The following is a 16576-nucleotide window of genomic DNA, read 5'->3' as shown; positions in this document are numbered from 1 at the left end:
TAGCATATGCTGGTTTATCACTGACTAGAGGTAATTGACCAAGATCACCAACCAAAATAATAGATAAACACGAAAGAAAGAAAATAAAGGTTGAAAAAAGTATTAGGAATACTACATATGGGTTGTAATATGTATAAATATTAGTTCACAAAAATACACTTAATGAAAACAAAAGCTTTACCTACATAACTTCTGTTAGCATTTTCTGGGAATGCTTGTCTGAGATGGGAATCTATATTTTACAGCAAGTTTTGACCAATGAAACTCATTTCATCAATAAAAATATATCTAATGTGAGCTATTTCTTCTTGAAAACTTATAAGTTGTGTCCCCTCCAGTTGAGTAAAATCTTTTATTGGTATTTGTAGTTTTGAATGAATTGTTGAAGCTCATATATTGAAAGCTGCTACTCCAATTAGTGCGAGTAATAGAAGTGGAGAAGGATTTGGCATTGTAGCCATACAAAGAGATTGACTGATGGCACCAATTAGATAAGATTTTCCCATTCCTACAATTCCTTGAATTATCATACATAAAGGGTTCCCCACCTGATTGCTAGCGTAATGTGTCATAATAATGTCAATGGCCTTTTGTTGCTTTCCACTAAGAGTTGAAAAGTTGATGCATTGTCGAATGTCATCATACATGAGACATTCATGCTTCTTCATTTCATCAATGAAGTTGATAGTTGCAAAAGTATTGTCTTCACATTGATATTCAATAGACCAGTTTGTATTCCTATCAATATCCCTTCTTCCCAACATGTTTATTTCAAAAACTTGCATATGTTGACTATGATGCAATCTGGATATGATTTCCCATTCATGCTCTATAGTATTCTCTTGAGCATGCACAATATCTTCTATATCTAAGTCACTTGCAACTTCATCATTTTCTATTAGTTCCACTCAATGAACATGCCAAGGAGTATAATGAAGTGACTCCCAATTGGCCATTATAGTAGCATCACTATCACCAATGTCCCTTTCAATGTCATGAAAAGGTTTGTAGAGCAACAATTTAGATGGACAAAATTCAACCCATTTGTTGGAGTCCCGTGGAGGAATCAATATAAACCTTGGGAAAACTCTAACTATAGCTGTTATTTCTCTTGGTCCCCATTTGTTATCTCCTCTTTTTTTAGGATTGTAAATCCAAGATCTTGTTGCATCAATTAATGTTATACCTTCCATACAAAGGGGTCTTGATTTATAACCCTGTATAAAAGATTTTGAATGATCTTCCTCATTATTCTCTATATTAATTGTTACAGGCTTGAAAAATTCACATGAAACATTTAGATTAACAAAAAATTTGCTACACTCCACCAATGGAAGCTCAAACAACATATGACATGTTTCCTGAGCTCCAATGTCCCTTTCTATAACTGTTTCTGTGAGAACCTTTTTGTATGCCCTTGTTTCAAGATCATCGGGATTTTCCAAGTTTGATAAATGCATCAACATTTGATGATATGTTTCAAAACTTTTTTCATCTTTTGAAGCATACTTTACAATATAATTGATAACTACATGTCTAGAAAGTACGGGTTGCCAATCAACATAATTTTTTAGATATTTCACACACATAAGGAAATTGTGCATTCTGATTTCATCATTGAAAAGATATGTATGGGTGTTAGAATTAATCATGCACTAAAAGTTCTTCTTATCTATGGGTTGCAATATAATTGATAACTGCATGTCTAGAAAGTATGAGTTGCCAATCAACATTAGCTCTCCAGAGCTGCAAGATGTGTCGATTATGTGTGTTAACTCTATCATCATTTCTTGCTGGCTCAAAACAAAATTCACTGGTTTCTGCATCCTCATATAATCTAGACCCACCCAAATTGACTGGCCAAGGAGCATTATACCTAGGAAGGATAAAATTATAAGTTTGTAATGATGCACATAAATAGTTTATGTATTATATGGACACAAAAGTTTAAATTCACACAACAATTACCTACAAACCATTCTTCCCCTCTTTTTACATAAGCATGCACCCTCCTTGTAGATAGTGTGTCTTTTGACATAGTTCAATATATCTTCATAGTCTTGATCAATATCCATCTGTGTTAGTTGTGTAGTATTTTGGAGACATGGATGTTGACCAAAATGTTGAAAATCCTAAAAATAGTTGTAGACATTATAGTTAGTTATTAATAGAATTTGTGCTTAAATAATGTTTTAAGAATTATAGCATAGTGAGATATGGGAACATATAATTCAAAACATACCTATATATTTCTTTGGTGCACATCATGTCTAGGATTCCATGAATGAATAATAGAATGAAAATATCTTTCAACACTTTTCCTCTCTTCCTCATTTGCCCAATCAATAGTGTCCATGTTTGGTGCTCCTTCCAACCATAAGAATCCATGCACATGAGATGAACCTCAATGTTGCCACTCATATCTACACCAAAATTCTTTAACTTTCATACCCATTTGAAGTATTTCTTTTCTAAACATTGTATGTCTAAGATGCATGTAATGTGTAACAATGGTAGGATAGTCAATGATATTTTTTCTTCTCCATTTTTGAGCCTCCCCTGGATCACTTGGCAGTGTCCCAAGCATTAATGCATGTAAATTAGGCCACTGCATGTGCACTGCACTTAATGTGAAAAAAATTGTTGGAGTTCCTACTTGGTCAAGCAAGTCTATCAATTTACCTTTGCATTTAGCCTAATATGACCTTGTGCCTTGTAGACTTGTTCCAAACTTCATCAATCTATCAGCCAAATTACTATGTGGCATACTTTCCATATGTTCACGTAAGTTCTCACTGATTGTAATTGGCAAATCTTGGAAATTCCTTTTTACAAATACACTCGATGAACTTTGTGCATGATGTTGCATTATCATGTTTGTCATAAAATACTTGAACCTTGGATGTTTACCAAAATGATGATCCCTATACTGAATAAAATGCTTAGCAAATTCATGAAGATAAACTCGCTTCATTCTTGTTTCTAACCAGTAGCATCTTCCATCAAGAAACAATGTTTTAAAAGCCATATCCAACAATCCTGACATAACATATTCATTGATAGGAGATGCACCTATAGCTGGCCATTCAATTAATTGAGATGAAATTGAATTAGGATTGTTCACCCATGCATGAATTAATTCCATTTCTCTTTGAGCATTGGATGGTCGAGAGGCCATAGATGTAGTATGCTCAAGTATATTACCTTCATCTGCCTCCATGAGTGGACCAACAAAAATTACCTCATTTGCATCAGAATCAAACTCCATCTACACTGTCTTCAACCTAATAAAAATATTATCATCAAAATTTTGGGTCAACTCATTGAGAGCACCTTCATCGATTGTAACATCTCCATAAAAGGGATCATTTTCTACTTTGTACCTTAATGCTTTATACACACGCTCATTATTTATAGTAAAGCTATAACAGGTACCACGTTGATCTCGTCTATGGACAATAGTTATGGGCAACTTGTCAATTGAATGTGGCAAAACATTGGATACTTCTTCTACATGTTGGGGAAGACATATAATGTGTCCCTTGTACTTGTATTGACCACCAGTTGCATGTGTAACTTGAAGTATAGGACTAACATGTGCAATCAACATATCTTCAACTCGGGTCAAATTTGCAAGCACTTGTGGCTGAAATCTAGGATCCATATGGTTTAGAGAAGAAAATCTATGAATACCTGTCTCTTGTTGACACCTGTTACATATAGGACCTTCAGAAGTACGATTAAATTTCATAAAAAGATATGATTCTTGACAAATATGACACATATTTGGAGTCTTCAAACTATCTAATTGATGCCTAAACTGCATCTGAAATCTTCTAAATTCACTATCAAGAAGACCATTTGGGTTTGCAACATTTTCCATAGTTCCTTCAACACCATCATTCATTCTCAAAAAAAATTGATGCTGTGGAGTTGCAGAAACTCATTGTACTGAGCTAGAATTTCTATGTTCAACGTCTAACTAAATATTTCCATTATGTTGTTGGTTGTACCTTTCAGTTGCTTGGGCATCATTTACTTGATAGTCATGTTCTGCTTCATTGTGAAGGAGGATTTGTGGACTATTTTGACACTGTCTATTTCTTTCTACATTTCTTCCATCTCTATGTTGGATTTCCAATTCTTCCACTGTTTCTTGAGCCCTTCTCCTAGCACTTCTCACTCTATCAACTTGGTTACACATTATCCTTTGTTCCTCTGTCTAAGCTTCTGTCATTTGTTCTCTTTGATGTCTACAATAGTCTCTTTGGTATTGTTAGGATAAACCACAGACAGAAATAAAAACTACATGCAAATATAACCAATAACAAAAAATAATAGATCACACAGAAATGAACACAAGGCACCAAGATTTAACGTGGTTCCCAATCCCTAGGCTACATCCACCAAACAACAAGTCTGATCTTATTACAATCCAATGATTACAACCTGATTACAATCCGTAATCCCTTACAGCTCAATACCGTCGCAAGAACCAATTTCACATCACAACATAATGAAAAATACCCAACCCTAAACCCTTTTATACAAGTATTAAAATGCTTTAGGGTTATAACATGTCGGCCATAATTAGCCATAACTTTAGCGATGAATCTACGAATGGCGAATAGTACCAAAACGATTGGCGAATAGTACCATTTTTTTTTTCGAACCCCACTAATTATGAAGTATGTACAGTACTTTCTGATCAGTCACCACAATCTAACAATCTCCCACTTGGGGACTGATCAGGCTCCACACTAAACAACAATCTCCCACTTGGAGACTGATCCTGTAGCAATACCACTACCACATGGGGCTCCCACGGGATCAAACCACCCTGGACTCTGCTGTTCTTTTATTCATGTTCAGTCTAAAAGACCAACCGAAGCTGAAGAGGAGTTCAGCTTCTCCCTTGTTACGACCTTTGTCAACATATCTACTGGATTGTCATTGGTATGTATCTTCTCCAGCTTTAATTGTCCATCCTCCAAAACTGACCAAATGAAATGGTACCACAACTATATGTGTTTGGTCTTAGAATGCAGAGCTGAATTCTTAGCAAGATGAATGGCACTCTGACTATCTGTGAACAAATAATTATCCTTCTGAGGATGTCCCAATTCTTCCAAGAAGAACTGAAGCCATATCATCTCCTTGGCTGCCTCTGTAGCAGCAACATACTCTGCCTCTATAGTGGATAGAGCAATAATCTTTTGTAACCTAGAAACCTAGCTCACAGCTGCCCCACCAACAATAAACACATAACCTGTAGTACTCCACCTGGTATCAATATCCCTTGCCAAATCTGAGTCAACATAGCCCTGTAAATCAGTAGTAGAGCCCCCAAAGTGTAAACACTTATTGGATGTTCCTCTCATATATCGAAGAATCCACTTGACATCATTCCAATGCTCAAATCCTGGATGATTCATATACCTGCTAATGACTCCCACTGCATGTGCAATATCTGGCCTAGTGCATACCATAGCATAGATCAAGCTTCCTACAACTGAAGCATAGGGTACCTTGGACATCTTATCCTCCTATTCCTATGTCTTGGGACACATCTCCTTAGTCAATTTCAAATGACCAGGTAAAGGTGTGCTGATAGCTTTAGCATTCTCCATAGAGAAACGTTGCAACACCTTCTCAACATAATCAGCTTGAGATAGCGTTAATGTTCTGTTCTTCCTATCTCTACAAATCTTCATACCAAGGATTTGTTTTGCTGCCCCCAAATCCTTCATAAAAAATGCATGTGCTAACTAGCATTTCAGCCCCTTAATATGATCCATGTTAGACCTAGCTACAAGCATATCATCAACATATAGACATAAAATAATGTAGCTATCATCATCCAACCTCTTAAAATAAACACAATAATCTAAATGACACCTGTTATAGCCATGCTCATGCATAAACTTGTCAAATTTCAAATACCATTGCATAGGTGCTTGCTTCAAGCCATATAAACTTTTCTTCAATTTGCACACTAAGTTCTCCTTACCTTTGACCTCAAATCCCTGTGGCTGGGCCATATATATTTCTTCATCCAAATCACCATGAAGAAAGGCTATTTTTCCAATTGCTCTAAATGCAAATCTTTAGTAGCCACAAGACTTAAAACAGTATGGATAGAAGTCATTTTAACAACAGGAGAAAATATCTCATCAAAATCAATTCCCTTTTTCTGTGCAAATCCTTTTACAACTAACCTAGCCTTAAATCTTTTCTTACCTCCTTCCTCTTCTTTCAACCTGTAAACCCACTTATTCTGTAAAGCCTTTTTACCTGCATGCAACTTGCATAGATCCCATGTCTTATTCTGTAGCAAAGATTCCATTTCATCTTTCATTGCAGACTCCCACTAAATCTTAGTATCCACCTACACAGCTTCATCATAACTTTTAGGTTCACCAGCATCAGTAAGTAAAATAGAATACAAAGAGGGAGAAAATCTTTGTGGAGGTCTAATTTGCCTCGTTGACCGTCTAACATTCACTGGTGTGTGTGGTAGTTTTTGTTGCAGTTGTTGCACATCATGAGGAATGGCAAGAACATCAGGTTTTGGAGTATCATCTAGCACTACATAACCATCTTCTTTCTTCTCATGTTGCTGCAATAGATCTTTGTACAACACTTTCTCATTGAATATGACATCTTGACTTCTAACAATTTAAAGATTTTTAAAATCTGAAAGCCTATAACCAAATTCATTAATGCCATATCCAACAAAGACACATTTCTTTGATTTAGCTTCTAGCTTGGTTCTATTTTCAGAGTCTATATGAGAAAAAGCTTCACAATCGAAGGTCTTGAGAAAAGAATAACTCACCTTCTTACCAGTCCATGCTTCCTTTGGAATACCACAACCCAAAGGAGTAGAGGGACCTCTATTAATCAAATATACTGCAGTATTGACAGCCTCCGCCCACATGTGTAAGGGCAACCCAACATGCAACCTCATGCTCCTTGCGTGCTCCATTATAGTCTTGTTCATGCATTCAGCCACTCCATTTTCTTGTGGAGTCCTTGGAATAGTTTTCTATCTATGAATACCATTAGTGGAGCAATAATCTTCAAATTCATGACTGCAATACTCACCACCATTATTAGATCTAAGACATTTTAATTTCTTACCAGTCTCATTTTCAACCAAGCATTTCCATTTCTTAAAAGTTTGAAATACATTAGATTTCTGTCTAAGGAAATAAACCCATACTTTTCTAGTTGCGTCATCAATAAATGTAACATAATAATGAGAGCCACCAAGGGAAGATACCTGAGCTGGTTCCCATACATCTGTATGCACAAGCTCTAATTTCTCCTTTTTGTTTTCCTTCCCAATCTTTACAAAACTCACTCTCTTTTGTTTTCCATACACACAACTTTCACAGAAATCCATATAAACACATTTCAGACTTGGTAAAACTTTCTTTGAATGAAGTACTTTCATACCTTTCTCACTCATGTGCCCAAGTCTGTTGTGTCACAACACTATATCAAAATCTACAACAACTATTTGTTCTCCCTGCTCAACTGCAACAATTGTTCCTGAACATTCATTTTTCTCTGAAACGATTAAAGTAGTAGGAACAATATGACCTGTACAAAGATATAAGGTGCCTACTTTCACACCTTTTGCTACTATAGGGGAACCTTTTGAAACCTTCCAATTTTTATCATTAAAAGTAACTACACAACCCTCATCACCGAGTTGTCTGGCTGAAATTAAATTTTTACTCAGCCTTGGAACATGTCTTACCTCATGTAGTAGCCAATGATTCCCATTCTACAACTTAATCTTAATTTTTCCCTTTCCAACAATCTAACAGGGTTCATTATCCCCCAAATAAACAAGCCCAAAATCCCCTTGGATATAATCAATGAAATAACCTCTATGAGGTGTTGCATGAAATGAAGCACCAAAATCTAAAACCCATGAATCATCAACACTCTCTAAAGATAGAAGCAAAGCATCCCCTTTGGATTTGTTACTTACCACATTTGTCTCCTTGTCTCCATCTAATTTATCTCCTTTATATTTCTTTCGATTCCAGCAATCTTTCTTTTTGTGCCCTAGTTTTCCACAGTACCAGCAATCATTTGCTCCTCTCGATTGAGACCTCCTCCCCTTTGACTTTCCTCTTGATTTCCCACAATTTCCAGAGTTACTTCCTCTTTCATTCGTTCTACCCCTGCTTTGTGAATTCAAAGCACTTCCTGATGTAGATCCACCTGAGAATTTCCTACGAGTTTCCTCACTCAAAACAACACCGATCACATCATCATATTTTAGGGTACTAGATCCAGGAACAGAATTACTCACCACCATTACCAAGCCATTCTTGCTTTTAGGCAAAGAACACAAAATCAAGAGAGCCCTAATTTCTTCATCAAAATTGATACCCACAGAAGATAACTGACCAGTAATAGTATTAAACTCATTTAAATGATCTATAACAGATCCACCTTCTGCCATTTTCATATTAAATAAACGCTTCATGAGAAATACCTTGTTTGAAGCAGAGGGCTTTTCATATAGTGTCGCTAGGGTTTTCATCAAATATTTTATTGTCTTTGCTTTTGTAATATTAAATGTCACTGATGGTGCCAAGCATAATCGAATTCTTTCGAGTGCCTTTTTATCCAAAAGATCCCATTCAGCCTCTGACATAGTTCCCTGATTCTTGGCTTTGCCTTCCAATGGCTTCCATAAATCCTTCTGATATAGATAGTCTTCCATTTGCATCTTCCATAACTGGAAGTTCTACCCATTAAACCTGTCAACCCTCAGCTTACCCTCATCTGCCATCGCTTCCACTCAACCGTGAGACTCCCACTTAATCGTGAGACTTTCCTGCAGAGGATAACTGAAAGACAACCTCGCTCTAATACCACTTGTTAGGATAAACCACGGATAGAAATAAAAACTACATGCAAATTTAACCAATAACAGAAAATAATAGATCACACAGAAATGAACACAAGGCACCAAGTTTTAACGTGGTTCACCTAATCCCTGGGCTATGTCTACCAAACAACAAGTCCAATCTTATTACAATCCAATGATTACAACCTGATTACAATCCGTAATCCCTTACAGCTCAATACCACCGCAAGAACCAATTTTGCATCACAACATAATCAAAAATACCCAACCCTAAACCCTTTATACAAGTATTAAACCGCTTTAGGGTTATAACATGTCGACCATAATTAGCCATAACTTTAGTGGCGAGTCTATGAAGTATGTACAGTACTTTCCTGATCAGTCACCACAACCTAATGTGTATCATTTTTAATATTCTATTATCTCTTCCTCTAATTAAAAGTTCAACCTTAGTCTCACCGTAGCTAATTATATTTTTAAAAATGAGTTAAGTTAGCAAACTAAATGAAAAATGTGTTTTTTTGTGAACTAATGCATTATAATCTAAAGTAAATAATTATGTTAAATAAATGTATTTATGTAGGTGATGTTCATATTTAAGCATGGACTTAAATAATATAAATGAAATATGGAGTTAAATATGAGCCTTATATGTATATTTCTTTGATGAAGATAACATAAATTTGTACAAATATTAATAACAATTAGATGAATAAAACTGAGAAACTAACTCAAGATGTACAATAAAAAGAACTCCACAATTTTGCAATAACATGAAAGACACCTCATATTTGTAGAGAATAATTACATAGTTGTAAAATCCCAAAAACTTTCTCTCATTTACAAAAAAAATTAATGATACCAATGAATGATATCATCATTTATAAGATCATTGGATGGAAAATAGAAAGATCAAATGACAAATTAGTTCCATTCTCTAGGCCTCCATTCACCATCTACCCAATCCAACGCTGGATGCAAGTTTGACCGTGAATATGGTTTCAAGGTTATAGTTTTTGAAAAATAAAATTCATAGAATTCTTCACAGCTTAGTGGGGTTCGAAATGTAGCCTGGATAGTCCCTCGTGACCAACAATCATTCTCTCTCACTTCAACAGAGTCCCCTAGCTTTATACATCTTGATAACGGAATGACAGGTGGTAGGGGTCTGATACAATGTATAGTAACTTGCTCTACAAGTGGTTCTTCAGTCCACTCATCTATAACAAAATGATTATGCTGAAAATAAAAAGTTCTATGATCTCTATTTTGCACAAATCCTATTATTGTTCCCTCGAACCATGCACCCTGATACGCTTTTTCAAAAGAGGACATTTCAAACTTCATGCCAATTAGATTGTCCATTGTATCTTCCTTAAATATGATTACAAAAAAAATGATATTTCAATAAATAATTTTAAGATATTTGTAAAAAAAATTGTACAACAATATAAAAAGACTAATGGTTTATCTAACATTAATTATCTAGTAATTAATCTATTTGTAGTTTAAAAATACAAGAAATTAGTATGACATAAACGTAAATTTAAATAAAAATAAAAATCTAACATTATATTAAGAAAGAATTTGTTAGGATTAATATAATATAAATATGGTGGCATTGCCTTCCATATGCAAAAGAACAAAACACAAGGAGCTTTTCAAATTATTCTTTCTACCTTTATAAACCCCTCTTTTTAGGAGATATTATATGTATTCCCTAAAAAGACAATTAATCTATTTGTAGTTTAAAAAAATACAAGAAATTAGTATGACATAAGCATAAATTAAAAATACAATAAAAATCTAACATTATGTTAATATTAATATAATCTAACATTTTATTAACATTAATATAATATAAATATGGCCGCATTGCCATCAATATGTAAAATTAGAATATGTAAGCTAACATTTTAATTAAAAATAATATATTAACATTAATATATTATGTTTGATATGGCGTCATTACCTTCCATATATAAAATTAGAAAAACTTAAACTAACTTTAATATATACACATTATATTCTAAGCAAGTTGAAATGTTGTGAACTATTAAAACTTCCTCACCAAAGTAGTGATATTGTGGAGCCTAAATTTTAGGTCACTTTAGATAATGAAACAAATGTAAAATTTTAAATATTTTGTAAAAATATTAATATATTTTAGAAAGATTATAATGATGAATGAGACATAGAATTATTTTAAAGGCAAAATGAAAAAAAAAAAACAAAACAAAGAAGTGAAGCTATGCTATGCATTGAACATTAATGAGACATATAGAATTATTCTAATGGCAAAATGAAAAGAATAAAACAAAGAAGTGAAGCTATACTACTCATTGAACATTAACAATCATGATTGTCCCATAAGGGAAGTTTTGATTTACACATAGAAGTCACTACTGTTATGGTTTTAAATACTTTCCCAATAATATAACATTGACATGTTTGGCAATGAGTCTTGAAAGCACAATTGAAGGATACATTTGCTGAAAAACATGAAGTGTGATAACAACAAATTATTACTCACATCTAAAATTTGTTAGCAAATATTTGGGTTTGAATATCATCTTTGAATGAAAACTTTATTTTCCAAAACTTTCCCAAACCATATATAATGCCTTGAGGGAAATTTTGGTGATTGTTAAAATGTTTTAAGGAAGTTTGGAAGCTTAAAAATTGCACAACTATATTAAAAACTGGCTGAACAAAATATGAAGAAAAATCAATGGCAATTGATACCAAAAAAAAGAAGAGAAAGTGAATTATAAAATGTGATTAATATGAGGCCATTTCAGATTTCATCAATTTGAATATTTAGCTATTTAAAATAAATGTTCTCTACCAATATTTCTATAAATTAAAACAAATATTCTTTATCTAGTATTTTGTAATGTCTATTTTACAGTTTTAGGTTTATTTTGTATCTATGGCTTTGCTTTGTAATAATTTATATATCAGGAAGTCGCGTTCCACATTTTTTCGACAGATGATAGATCTATTTTTCTAATACCAAACATTGATACAATCTCCCATTTGTTTAAAAAAAATTGAGGATCTTTATTTCTTATAAGACAAAATTAAATTTCAGTTCTTAGAGCATAAAACTAAGAAACTAATTGGACGAAAAGGGATAGTTAGACATAATCTTTCCATAGAGCTCAGCAGGCATGTACTGTTACTTACATAAACCTCTGAACATAAATTTTAAATTAAAAAAATCATTCCTTAAATATTAAATCTTATCTTAAACTATTAAATATTGCATTGGTAGAAGTTTTAAAACACTACAAAAATTTGAAAGCAAAATTAAAAGGGATAGCTGCACACAAGCGTGAGAAGATTGAAGCTACCTAGTTTTGGTTATGCAAATTGATGACCAAGATGTTTGCCTTGCTTGTTCTTCACTTGATTTAGCCAAAACGAAAAACAAGAGCACATGGGATTTCAATACGAAAGATAGCTCCACAAAATGAAAACAACATCAAAATGAAAATACATAAACAAACTTACTCTATCTCAGTGGAAGATATTGCTTGACTAGATGTTCAGTAAAAAGGAGCTCTTTACTCTTATAAATAGAAGATTTTGCGATGGTTCCACTTTCAAAAATTTAAACGCATGACAGATTGGTCTTTAATTTTTTGCATGCCATGATATTTGTTGCATGGCCAAGTGACTTACAAGGAACCTGTTCCCTTAATTTTCTGAAGATGTAACTTAATTCTAAAGTGACATGCCTTCCCAAGAAAATTGGAATATTTCAGTCGTATTGGAAGAGTTGAGAAAAATTAAAAAAGAGAGACTAATTTCCTTGTAGCTGCAATGCATTTCATGTTTTCCAGGAGGCTATATATTGTTTATTCAACATTCTAGCATTCTATGTTTTTTATTGTAAATAAAAGAAGTTATGTGCTCGTGTGTTACAGAATACCATATCGATTGCCAGTTGCAAATTTGAAATGATTCTAATACCATATTGATTGCAAATTAAATGCTATCTGACAAGTGGTGATGAATTTTAATTTTAATTTCTATTTCCAATCTATTCAATTCATCTCCCATGCAATCTTTTTTCCTTACATGGGAATATTCGTTGGCATATTCTCATGTTGGCTCCTCTTGCTCCCATTGTATATGCCTCTTAGCATAATAAATGACAAGCTCAAAACTAAACTAAATGCACATGTGGAGTGACATTTAACTTGATAATACTTTAATCATTGAACATCCTCTTCACATTTCATGCTATAATCCTAGGTAGCCTTATCTCTTAAATCTCATAAGCGTAAGATACATGCAAATGTCTAAAATGTGATAATGTGAGCCTTAGCCTATCTCAGTTGATTATGCCCACATAGTCGCCTAATTGAATTCATGAAAGAAAGAAAGAAAGAAGACAAATTGACTTAAGAATCCTAATGAAATCTGAAAGGCCCGCTGGTTTTCTTCCACGTAGAAATATAGGAGAAAATCCTATCTAGATTATGCATTTATGACCCATCAATTCTTTTTCCTGCAGTCAATCTCACATCAAAACTCTTTCTATGGCTTTGTTCACACCTTGTGTTTAGATAGATTATAGGAGAAACTTAATAGTTGAGAGGTACTTTTACTTTTTACCTTTTTTCTTAAATATAGATTAAAAAGAGAGATTCATCCAAATAAAATAAAATCAAATCAAATGTTCAAGCTTTGATATATTATAAAGTATATACAGATATTTGGATAATAATGTTTTAGTCGTAAGTTTACTTTTTAGTCTTTCTTTTAGGTCATTCATCATCTTTCCTTTCTTTTTGTGTCTCTGATCAGAATCTGTATATAATCTAACTACTATATCTTGCACTTATATTAAGGATAAGTTCTGAAAAGTCACGAAACATGATTACAGAATGTCACAACCCATCCTTGGACATACCATTTTTTTTTTTTTTTAATTAGTGCCACGTAGACTTGGTAAACCTAGTTTACTTTTTCTCATAAATAATAATTGATGAGGAGGTTAAAGAACCAGTTACACGCATTAAGGGAGGCACTTAAACTCAGCGTTTTGTTATGGGGTAACGGACCTACTTAACGAGTGGTTCAGAGGCAACATTTTTTTTGAAGCTCCGAAGACTATCTGTGGGGGCACAGAGAACTGGAAGGCGACAGGAAGCAGGAGGATGTGAAGAGCGAAGTAGGATGAGTATTGGCAACCAGTGGATTGCCAATTCGGAAACGAGCTTGGAGAGATTGAACTACCAGGTTCCCCTTTTTACAATCACTGAACACCATGTTCTCATTTCAGAACTTGAATAATAGGAATATTATTGGTTTTATAATGGTAACTTGCGTATTGTTTGTGCTCCAAAAATCTGGAAAGAAGAATATAGCGTGCCTTAACAAGAAGTAGCTATGTTTCAGCCATGACTAGATGGCCAACGATGACTGTCCTGTAAAACTTATATATATTAGATGGATACATACAGACGTTTTTCGTTTTAGACATAAGGCGCCATAGTGTTTGCATTTGCTAGTTCCATGTGAGTTTATTCATTTATCAAGGAGATGACACTAGCCTTTCGAATGGTCAAAAACTACTTTGGAGGGATACCATTTGAATGTTATATTTAGTCAGATATACCCATAACATTCTATGTTATTATTATTTTGTGAACTCTTGGAATCAAAGGCAGTCAAGTCCCGAGCTCTGGTTGAAGACAACTGTAACAATGACCCATCATCATAAGAGTCCTTGTCGTCTACGCATGTAGAGGCGTAGAAAGTAGTTCTTAATACCAGAGACACAAAATAGTTAAAAATTGGTACAGGGATTAAACCGTTAGTAACGTAAGATATTTTCTTGTAGCAATATTTCCCTCATGTAGTTACGTTTGACATGACTATCTTCCTTGCTAAGGCCTGTGGGAGTGTCATTTGGACTACTGTCTTGTTTGTTAACTATCTTGGTCATCATGTTTTCGTAAACCTAGTGGACAATGGAATTATTGTCAATTAGTATTATCCCTACTCAATTATTGATTTATATTATATGGGTTAATATTATATATTTATTATTATCATGTTGTAGATTAAAATATAATGTCGTAGAATCAATAAATCGATGATTAACATTGTGTTGATTGAGATTAATAATATATCAATATTAATATTTTATGATTATTAATTTAAAATTGTTTTTAAAGATTGGTATTATATCAATACATGTAATTAATATTATATTGATTAATACTATATGCTATAGTGTAGATCTATTTTAATGATTAATATTATATTGGTTAAGATTACATTGATTCGTGTGACATAAATATAATATTATTAGAGCAATATTTAAACAAAGAATATACATTTAAATATATATTTATATTGTTAAATGTACATCAATTTGGACTCATGATAGAATGTCTATGCAATCCCACACATCTTGAGCCAAATAGGTTGCATGGTCAAGAGTCTAAACAAGAGAGGTGACGAGGTGATGGTGTGATGTTGAATCTTATGTGGAATTTTTTTTTTTTTTATCAAAATAGAGGCATTATACAAGGAAGAATTGCATGAGATACATAATTTATGACATTACTTACCCTCATAAAACTCTCTCTCTCTCTCTCTCTCTCACACACACACACACACACACACACACACACACACACACACACACACACACACATATTGGAAAATAGATTCACAAGAATGTGAGCAAGGAACTAGATAAATTCTCATGATTACATTTGAACATGAAGCCAACTAGAGATAAATATGATAGACCAACTCTTTGTCCAAGATAGTCAATTGAGTAGCATCCTTGGAGTTTGTTTTCCTTTGTTTCTCAAGTGGTTGTTTGATTGATTTGAAAGATTATGCAATTGAGATCTAGGCATAAATGAATGATCTTAACAAGTACATAAATTGAAACTTTCAAGGCATGAATAACAATGAAATGAGATTTGTTTGGCATACCTATATCTAAAATCTAATATGTTCAATTTGTTGATCATTATCAATCATAGTTTTGTTGTCCAGATGGATGATTAAAGATGTCATTTTAAGGTATGTTCCTTGAAAGAACACTCAGAGATTGATTTTAATCATCCCAAATAGTCATTGCAATAATGAACATCTCAAAATAGGTCATCTAAGTGAAGCATTATAAGTACAAGTTACAATTTACAATAAAATAAACATCAGTTCTCTCTAAGAGTATCAAGAACAAGATACTTCACAATGGACTTTGTAGTTTTGAGTAAGGATCTATTGTGATCTTTAGCAACAATTGCCAACTAGGATTGAACTTAAAATATTTGCATATTGAGCTTAGCATTGTAGTTTATTTTCTCTTTTAAGGTTTTAGAAAAAGTAGATTACATTTGTAGGAGGGGATAGGCATTAGAGAAAACAACTTTACATCTCAGTATCCAAATATATAACAAAATGTGTTAATGCGAGGATTTCAATAATAGGATTTGCAAGCAATGCAAACCTAATACTATCAATTTCCAACTTATTTTTTTCCTAAATATAGCAAAAATAAAGGATATAACCATTTGTCAAATTTGCTAAACATGTTTGCATAAGCAGAAAATATGTTAAATGGGTTCCAATTTGTGATAAAATATATACTTGGTAGAATGGATAGAGAAGTAGAAAATGGCTCTCTCGAATAACAACTTT

General features: G+C 33.3%; 1 pseudogene; it reads left to right on the top strand.

The window, feature by feature from the left end:
- Nucleotides 1-10046: 10046 nt before the first annotated feature.
- Nucleotides 10047-16576, top strand: part of LOC149549905 (uncharacterized) — a 44644-nt pseudogene continuing 38114 nt past the window's right edge.

The sequence above is a fragment of the Cupressus sempervirens genome, chromosome 7 (assembly GCF_028749045.1).
Source record: "Cupressus sempervirens isolate cs-2001-9-10 chromosome 7, ASM2874904v1, whole genome shotgun sequence".
NCBI lineage: Eukaryota > Viridiplantae > Streptophyta > Pinopsida > Cupressales > Cupressaceae > Cupressus > Cupressus sempervirens.
Note: the sequence above shows the minus strand (reverse complement) of the source record. Positions and strands in the feature narration are given on the sequence as shown.